This window comes from Xenopus laevis, chromosome 5S, assembly GCF_017654675.1.
Source record: "Xenopus laevis strain J_2021 chromosome 5S, Xenopus_laevis_v10.1, whole genome shotgun sequence".
Lineage (NCBI taxonomy): Eukaryota > Metazoa > Chordata > Amphibia > Anura > Pipidae > Xenopus > Xenopus laevis.
In genome coordinates, this window is record NC_054380.1 from 92,683,020 (window position 1) to 92,695,108 (window position 12,089).

The window sequence follows — 12,089 nt, forward strand, 5'->3', positions numbered from 1 at the left end:
CATCTGCTCTGCATTTGTCAGGAATTCATTTGATTTTGATTGAGTTTTTTTTTCTTTTTGCTTGGATTTGGTCATGCAGTAACCTTATACACTCGAGTCACATAGGAAGTATAATTTGTCCCATGAGTCTGGATCCTTTTGTATATTTGCTGAATTGTGTAGGTGCTAAGCGAAGCGGCTTTGCCATTAACACTGTCCAACTGTCTACAGTTTACTCACACTTCCTTCTCACTTATTTGTTGAATAGCTACTCTTTTAGCATGGATGCAGCCTTTCCTCTAATTTCTTGTAGGCTGTATTTGAAAAAAAATCTTTTGTGCACAAACAACAACATATGCTGAATTCCACAGCGGCAGAGATCGGACAACAATGCCCATAACCTCAAGACTACTTTTTCTTCGTGGAAAACAGTATACGGCTGCTCTACTGAAAGGGCTTGTAATTCGCCTATTCTTCTGGCTATGTCAGAGCTACTAAGAAAAATGCCTTTAGTGAAAGCCACCACAAAGGAATCTGTTTGATTGGCTCAAAGGGAGCAGAAGAAAGAACTTGAAGAACTAAAGGTAAATCTCAAGGAGGAGGTGATTTCTTGATTGGAGGCTTAATCCTAAGAACTGCCTTAAAAAATTGTTCAATTAAAGGCTCTTCAGAACACCTCTTGCCTAATACCGCTGACAATGTTGAAATATGAACTTTCAAAGAATTTAGGCTTAATCCTAGGTTTAAACCTGCTTGTACTAAAACCCGGATTCTAGTCATTGAAGGCTGCAAGGGATCAAGATTCCTATCTTTAGCCCAAGAAGAAAATCGATCCCAAATCCTGTAATATGTGTTGGAGGTTTCGCCTTAACTAGAGTATTTATCGCTTCATCTGAGCAACCTTGTAAATTTAATCTGGACTTCTCAACCTCCAAAACGCAAGATTGAAATTGAAAAGATTGGGGTGAAGATATGGACCCTGAGTGATTTAGTCCTCCATCAGAGGAAGCCTCAACGGTTGATGTATTGCCAACCGCCTGAGCAGGGGGTACAGGGGCATGCTCACCAAGCCTGCCTGTATTATAGTAGGATGTGTGTTTGACAGGTTTAAGCAGAAACCCAATCACACACTGTGTTACTGTAATGGGTACCTCCAGCGGGGACGCCCGTCTCGTGGTCCTGCTGCTCTGCCTGCTGCCTGATACTAGGGCGTGTGCGGCGTGCACTTCCTGTTTTTATAGGCGTTGGCGCTGCCTGATGACATCAATTCGGAGCAAAGTTCAAGTATTAACAGTGGCCTCTGACCTAAACCCATTGCCCGTTATAGGATCATTCCTCGTGAGTTCCTGGTGCTCTGTACTTGTATTCCTGCTAATTATCTGATACAGGTATAGGATCCGTTATCCGGAAACCCGTTATCCAGAAAGTTCCGAATTACGGAAAGGCCGTCTCCCATAGACTCCATTATAATCAAATATACAAATTTTTAAAAACGATTTCCTTTTTACCTTTAATAATAAAGCAGTACTTTGTATTTGATCCCAACTAAGATATAATTAATCCTTATTAGAAGCAAAACCAGTATATTGGGTTTATTTAATGTTTACATGATTTTCTAGTAGACTTAAGGTATGAAGTTCTAAATTATGGAAAGATACGTTATCTGGAAAGCCCCAGGTCCCGAGCATTCTGGATAATAGGTCCCATACCTGTATTGATTCCTGTTTTTGACCCCTGCCTGCCTGACTATTCTGACTTCTGATATCCTGATCCCTGCCTGGTAATTCGACTATTCTACTCTCTGTAATCCGACTTGTGCCTGTCTTGACTCCTCTCAATTGATTTTCCGGCTTTGACCCTTGCCTGTCCGACTTTGTTTGAATTCCGCCTGCACTGACCCGGCCTGATTTGACTCCGCTATCTGTCTACGCCTTGTACTGTGACCTTCTGCCCAAAAGACTTTGCTTTACCGTTGTGCTCGTCCAGAATCTCTCGCTTGGCACCTCTCTTAATAAGATCTGGCCGCATTCAATCACCCGAGGTGAAAGGCGGCTGTTAAAGGCAGAAGCAAGAGCCGAGAACAGGGTGCTTAGCATTCGTTCTGGATTTAGGGTGCCGACCGTGACAGTTACGCTCACTGCTTGTTCCATCAGTACTGCCAGGAAGGAGTTAAGTTTCTTTAATCACTTCTTCTCCCATCACTCCAGAGAGAATTCTCACAGTTCCAGGCTGGTTTCCACTCAACACCCACATTCCACTGTGTGAAGAGTGTTTGCTACAAGGAGGCAGATTCTTTATTTCTTGTTTCTGAAATTGTACTTGGCTGACGTTGCCTTAATACTGTCATCATACAGGCTCAGAATGGAAGCAACTGCCTCCTTCTCAAATATCACTGGCCAAATATATTTTTTCCTTCCTATGTTTTATGCTACAAATGGGCTTAAATCATAGTATAATTGGGTGGGTGTCTTGTTAAATATCTCCTTGGGGTGAATTTCTCGATAAGCATTCTCTTAAAAATATTCAATTACTATAGCTAATAAGGAATTATTTGTCCTGCTAATTTCCACTATCTGGACAATTTTCAGAAAAAAAAAACTATTTTAAAAATATGCATTAAATTAAATGTTTAAATGTATATAATTTGATATATAGTTACTGTTTAAACCGTCACTGTATGTAAAATCTTTGGGTACAGTATTTAACAAAACAATTGCAAGGGACATGCCTGGAATAACACCAAAATTTTAAACTTTTATGAATGCCAAACTAAATTAACATAAAACTGCTCAGACGGCTCTTCTGATGAATTTCAATTTACATTAAATATTTTTCCCCCTAGTTTTTCTATCAGGTTTTACACTGCTAATATAATGAACTAAAAACAGCAGCTGTTCTGTTTATGTCAGAAAATGAAGTTACTGAGCAGAGGACATCTCCTGACACTTCGCTTTTACTCCATTGAGTAAACAAAACTGAACAGAGAAAAAGCTGAAGACACTATCTAGTAAAGGTAAATCTAAAACAAATGGACTTGCTGAGTAATTATTGGTCACTGAGTTGCTGAAGACGCTTCTCTGCTCAATAACTTAATGTTCTGATGGCTGTCTGAATAGAAATGATGTTTCAAATTCATTATATATGCAGAACAAAAAAAGTCTTGAAAATCATTGAAAGTTGTTCGGGGTGTCTGGGATCTCCTTTGATGATGAAGGGGATAAGGTTACCAGATACTGTATTGTATACTGTGTATAAAAGAAAAAAATAAAATCTGTTTTTCTGTGATGTTTTTTGTTACTTTTTATTAATAATCTTTCTATTCAGGTTCTCTCCTAATCATAATTCAGCCTCACATTCAAACAACTGCATGGTTTCAAGGGTGTAACTACAGAGGAAGTAGATCCTGCAGTAGCAGGGGGGCCCAGGAGTGTAGGGGCACCGGTGAGGCCCTAATTGCTAGGGATGCACTGAATTCAGGATTCAGTTCAGGATTCGGGCTTTTTAAGCAGGCGAATCCTTCTGCCCGGCCGAACCGTATCCGAATCCTAATTTGCATATGGGCAGGGAGGGAAATCATGGGACGTTTTGTCACAAAACAAGAAAGTAAAAAATATTTCCCACCCCTAATTTGCATATGCAAATTAGGAATCAGATTCGGTTCGGTATTTGGCCGAATCTTTCGCGAAGGGTTCGGCTGAATCCAAAATAGTGGATTTGGTGCATCACTATTAATTAATGAGCAATTTTAATTTATCTTGGTAGGCTAGGCCAACTTATCAATATTTTGGGGCACTAAATTGAATTTACTGTGGGGCCCCGTAGCATCTATTTACTCTACTGCCTGGTTTCTATGGTAGCAACCAGATTACTGCTGATCAGGGCTGGATTTCATTGGCGGGCACCCCTAGGCTGCGCTGTCCAATCAACCAGCTACATGGTCCTAGCGCCCGTCAGCACTACCCCCCCTCCCCACGCGCGCATGCACACAAGGGCCTGCAAACTGGGGACACACAGCTCCCCAGAAAGCAGCTGGGCGCCATGCTGCCCCTATTTTTTTGCCACCCTAGGCCTGGGCCTTTGTGGCCTCGCCACAAATTCTGGGACTGCTGCTGATATTTCATACTGGAACGTTATGGAACAGAAAGCTAAATAATTCAAAAGTTGTCACTGTCTATGTCATAGTAGAATTTAAATGTGAAATACTTAAATTAAATTCAAATATAGTGGCACTTGATCAACACTACTTGCTAGAAAACAAATGGAGATAAATTAGTTATTTAAGAAAAAAAAAAGCAGGGCAGAGACATAATGAATTTGTTCAGTATGAGTCAGGATTTATCTAGCTGAGCCTGACACAGCAGGAATGTGGGGAATTCTTGTCACTTACAAGAAGAGATAAAGAGTGACACTGTTTCACCAATGGGCATATTTATAAAAGTGGAATTAATTAATTAATACAACTTTTATCAATTCCAGTAACAGCTGTTGCGCTAGTCTGAGAGTCTTGCTCTATTGTTATAAGTTGTTAAAATCCTTTCAGAGCAATATCTCATTTAGAAGCCGGCTCTGAAGGAACTATATACTCCCAGGCCCCCCAGAACACTGCAATGCAACTAACCTTGGCCATGGACGTATCTGGTTACAGTGAGACAAAAGATACAAAGTCACAAGATAATGAATAGGGACCGTTTGTTCTGATTTAGGAGAAGAAGAGTTATAGCAAGTTCTGTCAAAGTGACCCAGAACAAATGCCCTCTTCATGGCTGGGGAATAGAATGAATAGCCTGTGAGTTCAGTGTCACTGTGTGCAAGACTAAATGACAAAGCCAAGCGCCACACTGACCTGCTTTTTCAGTGGACAAGGGTTTTCTGTTTTACTAAAGCTTGTATTTGGTAAGGAAGTATTTTAAAGAGCAATTTTGTTATAAATGATATTTCTGTTCCTAATAATTGCTGGGCTCAGACTTGCTGCTCTATGTTTGTCAACTACAGACTCCCAATATGCTTAGTCATCTGGCGAGGCTGCTTTTAACTAAAAATAGTTAAAAGAGTGGAAACTCAACATCCCTGCTTAAAATTTTAAAGACAAAAGCAAAGCATTAGTTCACCCATACATATTGATAAGTGAATGTATTTCATTCTAGAACAGATAAGCCAGTGTTTTAAGGGCCACTATACCATCATGCTTCTGTACTAGTGCCTCTGCCTGAAGCAACTCAGTAAAACAAGGAAACAAGCCCTGTATTAGCTAAATCTACTACTCCCATTTAAATTTATGTTGCACTCTGTATGCCCCAGGATGTCTACCCACAACCAAAAGGGGGATCTAAACAGGGTCGCTGCTGCTATAAGATAAATTGAGAAATCAGCTTCATCTGGCAGCAGCCTGTAAATTACCAGGGGTGGCAAAAAAACGCTCCTGGTAACTTCAAGAGGTAAATCAAGTGCACTCTCTGCATTAGCGATGCATCTGAAAGGCCACCTCAGGTATGATTACCACCTGGTCGGAATTTTACCAGCCTAGCCGGTAAAACATCCATGCTGGCTGGTATTACAAATTTACCGACAATGTAGGTCCAAAGTAGCCCTGTGTGCGTGCCCTTGCCCTAAATATGCCAGAGAGTAGAGATAATGCAGTGCATCCCGGCCATGGCTGTAGTTCTGCAAGAAGGTTATTCCTTCATAAGCACTAACTAATGAACGCTTAAGCTGCTTTTGGCACTTAAATGCATTGACCTGTGTCCTGTGTTCCCCTTCGGCTGAACTGACCACAGTGGGAGAAAAGTGTGTACGAGCCCTAATGCTCAGGCGTAAAGGGGGGGAAGTTTCTACATAATCCATGCATTTTGTTAAGCCTAAACCTTTTGATTTTTAGTTTCTCCTTTAATGCCACCCACACTGTCAAGCCCCCATTACATTATGAACCCTTTCTTCACTGCCCCCATCTGGAAAAAAGAATTGCAAAAGGTGGTAGGTCCTGAGGGCAAAAAGGACCCCTGGAACACCCTTGGATCTAAAGGAAAGATCTAGAACACCCCATTACTTATATACACTGTAGGGGGCTACCTGGTCTTGTCAGACACATGGGTGTGTAGTATGCTTGTAATGGGTCACCCATGGTTAGTGGATTCCCACTTCAGGAATGTTGGCATTGCTTTAGGCCAGGTCCGGACTGAGAATTAAAATAGGCCATGGCAGTTCAGGTACACAGAGGCCCATTTAGCCCACACAGAGGCCCAAACAGCCCCCACTAGCCCACTAAATACTGACTTTCTATGGCACCTTACAGCAGCCCCTCTGGCATTTGCCAGAACCCACAGATTGCCAGTCTGGGCCTGCTTTAGGCCGTTACCATGCACAGGAGATATTTCACAGTACACCAACTACTGTAGGTGTATTCAGGGAGGCAGGGGATGAAGAAGTGGGCAGAGCTATGACATCACAAACAGCACAAGGACGGATTATGGACAAATTGGAAATGAGAAAATGTAATATTGGGGCAGATAAGGGGCTTAAGTGGACAGGCCAGGGACTCATCTTAATGGTATTACAAATTTACCAGTAACATTTTGGAAGTACATTTGTAATACTGGCCTAGCCAGTTGTTGCAACAATGGGGGTCCTCTCTGTTGTGTACCAGGATTCTGGACCACAACATTGCACTCAGTATATCTGGTTCTCTATACAAATCTATGGAGGGCTGCTTCGGCTTCTTAAGGGTTAACTCCATGAGCGCTTTTGTCAGATGGCTTTGAATTGACGAAATTGGGTGGGTTCATATAATGGGACTAATCCAAAGATCCAATGTTTAAACTACATATAACATTTTCTGTCCAACCTTACTGTTGGATGTGAACGCTGTCTGCTGAGTCTTCATCAGACAAGATGAAAACGGATGGTGTCAGAAAGACTTTTTTTTCTGTAGGATGTAGGATGTAAACACAAACACAAGCCTCCATCTGATCGACTTTACATAGATAAAGGAGGATCAGATATTGCAGCTTGCAAAAAAATCATGCGCTGTTGCGTGGTATGATCAGATGAAATCTGATCCATAAAATCTGATAAAAATAGCTTGTGGAGTTTTACCTATGGAGGCTTATTAGCGGTTTTAGAGGCTTTGGAAACCACAACTAAACTCACAAACTCTAAAATAACAATTGTCTTTAAATTTAATAAAAGATCCGAATATAAAAAGTACGAATGAAAAAAATAACAATGAACGATGGTCTATAAATTATGAAAAACCTCTAAAAATGTGAGTTTTTCAAACAATTCCTAGCGAAAAAAACCCCGAAATTGATTTAAAGAATTGATTTAAAGCAGTCCAATCTGATCAGGGCAGCTCCCACGGACTTAAACAACTTTTACTTGGTGAAGTTTTACCTGAGAGGTTTTCATGGTTTTTACACTTAATAAATCACAAGTATTTAGAGCTTAGAAATATAAAAAAACACACTTTTTTTCAAGATTCATGTAAAAAAATGAAATTCAATTGTTAGTAAATGGGCCCATAGTGTCACATATTTAGGTTACTCATAACACAGCACTTCGAAGGTCCAAAGTAGCCCTGTGTGCGTGCCCTTGCCCTAAATATGCCAGAGAGTAGAGATAATGCAGTGCATCCCGGTCATGGCTGTAGTTCTGCAAGAAGGTTATTCCTTCATAAGCACTAACTAATGAATGCTTAAGCAGCTTTTGGCACTTAAATGTATTGACCTGTGTCCTGCATTCCCCTTTGGCTGAACTGACCACAGTGGGAGAAAAGTGTCTACGAGCCCTAATGCTCAGGCGTAAAGGGGGAAGTTTCTACATAATCCATGCATTTTGTTAAGCCTAAACCTTTTGATTTTTAGTATGCGTAAAACAAAGGATTTGCAGATGTAATTCTGTGCATTCTCATGAACCTTCACAGTGATTAGCAACATGCAGTTTAGACTGATTTCTTAGCCAGGGATATAAAATGAACAACTTCTTCAATTTCATTATCAAGCCCACCTGCAGAAAATGTATTACTTGTGTGCTTCCAGCAGTGAGATATAATGGAAGGACAGTGAGGATGCAAAGCAATGGTGCCATCTGCTGGGATCCCCACTAAACAGCAAGAATGTTATGTTTTTTTTGTGGACATTATTTAAATTATATTCGGTGATTTTTTTCCATACCGCCAAACTGTCCCATTTTCTGCGGGACAGTCCCAAATTTTGACTACTCAGCCTGCAGTCCCGGACTCAAGTTTCTTTTTGAACTCCTGCACTGACGCCAGAAAAAGAAACAATTAGAAACATTCTTCTCCTCTACCTCTTTTTGTTGGGATTCAATTATTATTTTCCCTCTATACTTCCTTCCTCTGCAAACTGATCAACTCATATAGTTTCCAATACCACTATATGCTGACGATACTCTGATCTTTCCTTTCCTGATCTCAATCCAGAACACTTAAAGTGGTTGTTCACCTTCCAAACACTTTTTTTCAGTTGTTTTCAGATTGTTCACCATAAACAAATACATTTTTCAATTGCTTTCCATCTTTTATTTTTAACTGTTCACCCAAAATTTAAGTTTAAAGTTGAATGTTCCTGTCTCCAGTGTTCCAGTCTGGCAGCTCAATGATCCAGGAGCAGATTCTGAACTGTTACAAGTTGCTACATTTAGTTGATACAATTAGTTGATCCATTTCTTGGCAGTATTGGTGGAATATTAGCAACTAATGTATCAATTCTAAGGGTAAGGACACACTGGACGATTTGTCGCCAACGTTTTTAAAAAGCAAATCGCGGCGACATATCGCTCGTTTTGTCTCTGAACAAAACCAAATGAAAGACGCCAGCTCCTGTGCCCACAGCGCGTTTGTGAATCGCCTGTAGCTCCAAAACGCACTGAGACCCTTTTCCGAGCGATTTATCAGAAATAGCATGTACTTAGAAAAGCACTGAAATCTCCTAGACACGCACACACATACAGATAAGTAGCAGCAATTGTATTCAAATTACAATGCGAACGCAATGACGCAAGAACGCAAGCACGTAAAGACGCCAGGTTACAGCGGGAAGCACAAACCGTTTCCGGTTTGGGTGGAGCACGTACCGCACAGAGTAATGGGATACAAATCGCTCTGTGCCAATAGTCGCTGTGAATCGTCTGTTCAAAAAAGACAATTGTCTTGTCGCCGCGATTTACTTTTTTAAAACGTTGGCGACAAATCGTCTAGTGTGTCCTTACCCTAATAGCTGCTTTTAATGAAACTGCTCAGCAGGACCCCCCCCTAGAGCTGCTTCAGAAGGTGAAAAATGAAATTTACAATTCAATATTAGAAAAACAATCACAAATAGAAAATAGAAAGTAATTGGAAGAAGTCTTTATTTCTGAAACCAACTGAACTGAAAAAAGTGTTTGAAGGTGAACAACCAATTTAACTTGGACCTTTCTGCTATCTCTACTTGGATGTCCCAATGTTATCTTAAATAAAACCTCTTTTAAATGGAAATGATTCTCTTTCACCCAACTGACACCATAACATCCCAGAAGTATCTACCATAGTTAACAATTCCACTATCACCCCGTCTTCCCAGGCCCGGTGCCCTGGGGTTATCCTAGATTCTGCCCTGTCCTTCACTCATAAAGGGACTAAGTTTTACCTGCAACTTATAGACACATACAAGAGTCCTCTGCACTCAACCCATTATCAATATATTTAAGACAGAGACATTTTGTGCATACTGCTACTGAAAAATGCCTTACCCTTCAAACAAAACAGGGATTATTTGAGCACAACTTTCCCTTGTTTGTTATAGTTATACAGGAGCAGTGACCAGCTCCATGTTGTAGCTCCCACCCTTCCCAACTATAGTCAGGTGATCCCACTGGTGTCTAATAAAAGGGCAGCCAAGTTTGGGAGTTTTACTTTGAAAGCAGCAAGTAAGTTGCAGGTAAAACTTAGTCCCTTTGTAAAATGTATAATGAAGCAATAGAATTCTTAATGAATCAGATAAAATTGAGTGTAGGACTGGCCAGATATGGGATGGCTTTGATGTAATTGGCCAGCTTAAATATATTGCAATATATGGACAAACAATCCCTGTTTTGTTTAAAGGGTAAGGCATTTTTCAGTAGCAGTATGCACAAAATGTCTCTGTCTTAAATATATTGATAATGGGTTGAGTGCAGAGGACTCTTGTATTTGTCTATATGTATTTTGTGGTCACACCCTCATTGCACCCCCGCCTAATGGTTTTAAAAATTAGTGGTGAGCACAACTTTCCCTTATTTTATATATATATATATATATATATATATATATATATATATATATATATATATATATATATATATATATATATATATATATATATAAAACAAACAAGGGAAAGTTGTGCTCACCACTAATTTTTAAAACCATTAGGTGGGGGTGCACATAAGGTCCCAAAATATGTTGTGCTTCACACCAAAGAAAAGTATAGCAGCTGAGTATTATTATGGTCTGATAAAAGTAGGGCTTACTTACTTATGACATAAGACTGAACTTCAGCATTCCACACCTACATGATATTGTAGTAGGAGGGTAAGACTGTGGCAGCCTTTAGAGCTGCAGCTCTTTAGAGAATGGTGAGAATTTATTTAGTACACTGATACCGACATATATTGTAGAGGGTAGGAAGGGCATTCCACATATGGCAGTCACAGCACTAGGACCATCTTGCCACATCACTTTATATACAATGCAACTGGGGGAAGGGATCTTCCTAATAAAAGCAGTACACCCAAGCACCAAAAAAGTGATTAGGTCCCCTTGAAAAAATTTCTATATATAAAATAAAAAGCAATACGTGTCCAACAAATGCATTCACATATGGCCCTTGTTACTGAGAGGAGGCAGAATTCTGAAAGAGACAGAGCTATAAAACAAAAAGGTTAACCTTCACTAGCGAACTATATTGTTCATATATGTGAAGAAAGTAGGACTTCATGGAGCCAGATTATGCTAAAAAAGGCTCATGTAAAAGACCCACACAGGTCTAGATTGCTTAAATAAAAATCATATGTACATAACTTGACAAATTTAGACTCACATCCAGGGAAAGAGCTCATTCTGGGTAACTGCACTGGTGCAGATTTGTCCAATGTTAGACAATGAGGTAGTCTAGACACATTTACTGGAGGGAGAAGATCACTAAGCATATTGACACACTGTGATGGTTTTTTGTCAGTGTAAACCTCTAAAGCAGTTGGGAAATGGAGATAGTGGGGTATTATTGAAAAAAAATGAATGTGACCTTGCCTGAATCTAGCCTACACCAACACAACCTACTTAGTTGTAGGCAGAATCTGCTATGTGTAAAAAGACATTTCAAGGGCTTATATTCCCTTCTCAATGCTTTTCTTTGAAGGACTTATGCCCCCTGCCCTTGGTACAGCTGCTAGAGGTTCCCTCAAGAGCCAAATATGGATCTTCCATATGGATGTAATGTTAAACATACGGAGTGGACACAAACTCACTAGTTGTGAATTAGAGGCAGGTCAAAGTTTTTCTAAAAAATATTTTTAGTTTTACATTGTTGACTGTAACCAGGCATTCGTATCAGCTTGTGGAAATATACAGCAATACATGTGGATGTTACTAGCAATAGCATCCAAGTAACTTAAGCCAACATCCACATTACCCCCATATCAGCTCTCTTTCATCTATCATCTCTCTCTTTTATATATTATTATATCATCTCTCTATTAATGCAATTACTACACATTTATTCTGCAACTGTTGAATCCTACAGTAAAGCTGGCCACAGAAGCAAAGATCCGATCGTACAAATCAATGTATGATCTGACTTTCCCATCTCCCGAAATGCCACTAACCATTCAGATCAAAGTCTTACCAGTCAGATCAAATAAAGTAGTTAAAGAACAGATCAGCCGATGTTCTGCACCTGACAGCAATCGTACTATAGACAAAGCTGGTGACAGTCTCCAACTGAAAATTGTACGATCGGCAATACATGCAGAGATATTATCGGCAGCCGACAGAAATCTTTTAACCTGTCCGATCGACCAAACGACCAATCTCCGCCGGACGAAAAACGTCGGGACTCTCCACACACGTTCCAAGAATTTTA